General features: G+C 34.5%; 1 pseudogene; it reads right to left on the bottom strand.

The window, feature by feature from the left end:
• Window positions 1–1,940: 1,940 nt before the first annotated feature.
• Window positions 1,941–2,759, bottom strand: LOC109690747 (large ribosomal subunit protein eL14 pseudogene; annotated as a pseudogene).
• Window positions 2,760–4,538: the final 1,779 nt, after the last annotated feature.

Raw genomic sequence — 4,538 nt, 5'->3', positions numbered from 1 at the left:
AACTTAAAAGCTTCTGCACAGCTCAGGAAACAATCAACAGAGAGAAAAAGCAACCTAGGAATGGGAGAAAATTTTGCCAACCATACATCTGACAAGGGGTTAATAAGCAAAATATATAAATAACTCAACTCAATAGTAAGAAAACAAGTTAAGAAATGGGCAAATGACTTAAATAGATATTTCTCAAAAGGCATAAAAATTGCCAATGAATACATGAAAATGCTCAAAATCACAAATAATTAGATAAATGCGAATTAAAACCACAATGAGATATCACCTTTTATCTGTTAGAATGGCTTTTAACAATAAGATAAAATATAACAAGAATTGAAGTGTGTGGATAAAAAGAAATATTTGCATTCTTTTGCCAGGAGTGTCTATCAGTATACTCATTATGGAAAACAGTGCGAAAGTTCCTCAAAAAATTAAAAATAGAGCTACCACATTATCCAGAAATACCACTAATGGGTATATAGTCAAAGGAAATGAAATCAGTATGCTGAAGAGATGTGTGCACTCCCATGTTCGCTGAAGCAATATTCACAATAAACACAAGTGCAATCAACTCATGTGTCCAGCAATGAATGTGTGAATGAACAAAAAAGTGATCCATATATACAAAACAGAATACAACTCAGCCTTTAAAAAGAAGGAAATACTGTCATTTGTGACAACATAGATGAACTTAGGGTAAATGAAATAATCCAGGCACAATTACCACATGATCTTACTTTTATGTGGATCTAAAAAACTTGAACTCATAGAAACAGAGTAGAATGGTGGTTACTAGAGGTTAGAGAGTGGGGTAGAAGCTGGAAAGGTAGTAGTCAAAGGATGCAAATTTCAGCTGGACAGGAGTAATAAAATTCAAGAGATCTATTGCACAACTATAATAATAATTATAGTGATATAGTTATTAATAATATATTCTCGCAAATTGCTAACAGGGTACATTGTACTCTGTTCTCAGCACAAAAATGATAAATATATGGGGTAATGCATAGGTTAATTGCTTTTTTTAGCCATTCTACAATATATACATATTTCAAACATATTGTACATAAAAATCTATTTTTATTTTCAATCAAAATTAATTTTAAAAAGAAAGTCTATGTAGGAAGTGAAAAATCCTATCCTTTCCATTCAGGTAATTGGTAATTGTCTTTCAGACATAAGATTAGAACAGGTTGAAATTGAAAATTAGGTTAGGTCAAATTTACTGGATTGATAAATTGAATTTCCATGAAAGTAAAAGTTCTCCACTCTCTATTGACAAAACAAGCAGAGGCCAAACATTAGGAAGTCAGATTATTGATATTTTACTTTAGGAAAAAATCATGTTAGAAGACAGAATACACAGAACAGATCCTAGGTCCCACCCCTTAAATCTTTGGACAGTAACTCAAATTTGTGCAAATGTTCAGAGATCAGAAAGGATACAACCTTTTGTGAGAATTGAAAGAATTCAGCATGATTTAATCATAGGATAAGAAGAGGGAAGTTCCATAAGAGCCAAGGTTGAAGAAGTTAGCAAGAATTGAAGGAAAACACCTTTCAACATAACACAAATTTCTCAGGAATCTCTTAAATTCATCTCTGCCTCAATGCTTTGGCAGTGCACAAAAATAAGCCTTCTCCCAAATATAGGGTCTTGGTGCAGGGCAAGAGAACAAATGAAGCAGAGATGTTTACTGCTTATTGATAATCAACAGCTAAGCATCATGACCACACACAGAATTAAAATGTACCTGCAAGTAGATTCAAATCATGCAAAATAAAGATGTAAATTACCTACTTATTGACATAAACTACCTGAAGACTCACTCCAATGTTTTGAAATTTCCTTAACTTGGGCAAGAACTGGATTATTTCCTAAATAAATTGGGATTTTTTTTTCCAACATGTCAAAAAGAATGTTTATTCCTTTCTAAAACAGATTCTTACACTTTCCTGCCAGATGCCTTTGGAGCAGCTGCTTTCTGGGCTGGAGACTTCTGGCCTGTGGCTTTCTGGGCAGGAGCCTTCTGGACAGGAGCCTTCTTGCCTCCAGCAGTCGCCTTTTTTGCTGGACCTTTAGCTTTAGCTGCAGTTGTAGCTGCTATTGCTGCCTTAACAGTAAGTGCTGTTTCAGGGGAAGAGTTCAGGAGAGCTGCTCTTTAAAGTTTCTTAACTTCATTCTTGATTATTCCGTTCCTCATTTTCTTTGCCTTCGAGACTTTAAAAGAATAAAATCTGTCATCTTTGCTTTCCTTTCTCTGGCTTCAATCTTTCTGGTCCATCTGTGGCTTCATGTTTTGTATCGATACCTGCCTTCTCCTAGACTTGTATGTACCTCTGACGGGCACTGTGTGGGGAACTTGAGGATAAAGTCGGTGAGCTGCATGCATTTGAAAGGCATTGCCTATCTCCTTACCTGAGTGCAAAATTCATCAACCAAAGCCCTGTTCTGATCAATAATATCTACAATCATGACCAGTTTTCAGCATGAGGCCCAAAGAAGATGTAGGCCACCAGGCCAATCTCCAGGAAGTGCTTGAAAACCAGGTGCTGCCCAGGACCTTCAAGATGCTGTCCTACATCTCAGCTGGCCCAAAGAGCTGATGGTGGAGTCCCATGGCCCCCAGACTTGGAGCTCCCAGCCGCCAGGCTCATAAATAAATTGTGATGAAACAAACTTAAAGTTCAGTACCTCTCTCAACAGAAGTAAGCAGGCTCCTGTATTTGGGGCTCCTTTCCACAGGAAATGTGAAGTACTTCATGGTATTGTAGAATATATTAGCCACCTAATTTTCCTGTCACACAGCCTACATTAATTTGAGCAATGAATTCAAGTCATAACTCATGCTACCTAGCACCAATCCATCATGTTTGTTACAAATGCTATTTCAAATTAAAGGATATGCATTGATGCTGTTGGAAAAACAAGAACTTTGTGGCTAAAATAATTCACATAACAAAGCAGTATAGCTTTGTATCCAGAGAAAATTAACACAGAGGAAAATGCTGAAGATAGCATTCACCAGATGCTAACTTCTAACACAATGACTTACCTAATGTAACTAAATCTGAAAATGTCTTTAACTTAATGTCCTAGAACTATTCTTATTCTATGACTTCTAATGACAAAGATATGTAACATAAACACACATTAGGACAAGTACAAATGGGATTATCTGAGTTATTTAACAAATAATTGCTACATTTTTATTTAGAAACCACTGATTTAAAACATGTGCAAACTGATCTGATCTTCTCTTCTTGCATGAGTTTTCATGACTGTTATCTTTTTAACCAAAAGTAACCCTCTACATTCTTCTGATGTTTCCCACTAATCTACCTGGCAGAAGGAAAAGAGCCTCTTTTCTCACCATATTGTTAATACAACTCATATACCTCAAAGATAATGATTTCACTAGGAAAAGGATTTAGGGCAGTGGTTTTAAACATGCTACACATTAAAATGATGCAAGAGTTTAAAAGAAAATACCCATGTTACCACTTAAGCAATGGAGGACAGGAATGTAAAGCAGGTCTTGTTAGGGGAAGGTTACTAATTAGAAGGGGAAGGTGAATGGAAAGGGTAAAGAAAGGTGAATATGTTCTATGTACTTTATATACATGTATGAAGATAAAACGTTGAAACCTATAGACATTATTGCAAGTAGGGAGAAAGGGATGAGGGAAAGTGATGGTGGGACTGAACCTAAACAATGTTCATTGTAAGCATATAAAGGAATGTCACAATGAAACCCCCTGTACAATCATTATATGCTAATAAAAATGTGAAAAAAATAAATAAAAATACTCATGTTTGGATCCTGCCCAGAAGTTGTAATTTAATTTATGGTAGGTTCCTAGATATCTGTGCTTTTAAAAAAGTAGCTCTCAATCCCTATTTCATATCAGAATCATGTAGTAGACTTTAAAATCATGTAATGCCTAATTTATCAAATTTTAAAAATAATAAGACAATATTAAACACAGAAAACTAGGAAAGTCTGCTATCTTCCTTGAATAAATATGAAATCTCTTCTCTAAAATAATTTTGCGAGTTTACCAAAGCTCTTGAGTTTTTGATAACTTGTGATTCACCCTTCCTCTTTTGGTCAATTTTCTGAAGTAAATTATATCAGTCAGGAGATAACAACACGTCACATTCTAGTAAACTGAGACTTTGGCAATATCTTGATCTCCCACAAATTAGAGATCTGCTTTAGCAGTTGTGTTAGTTTTTATAAAGTATAAAATAATATCCCCATGCATCGTTATATTTCAGACAGATTTTAAAATGTGGAAAATATTTTGGTAGATATTAGATCTTAAAAAAAGAATAAGGTAAAGAAAGTATTAAAATATTTAGATACATAAATAGAAAATTGCCTGGAAGAATACATGCCTAGCTTTTAATAGTGTGACAATAGTGATAGACTTTTACACCAATTTGGAAGTATTCTCTTATGTAAATATTTATTTTCTTTTGTAATAAGAAAATAATAATGGGGAAATGTGTTAAGCTATTTGGGTTTCCAAGAAACAGT

Source organism: Castor canadensis, chromosome 3 (genome assembly GCF_047511655.1).
Source record: "Castor canadensis chromosome 3, mCasCan1.hap1v2, whole genome shotgun sequence".
Taxonomy (NCBI): Eukaryota; Metazoa; Chordata; class Mammalia; order Rodentia; family Castoridae; genus Castor; species Castor canadensis.
Note: the sequence above shows the minus strand (reverse complement) of the source record. Positions and strands in the feature narration are given on the sequence as shown.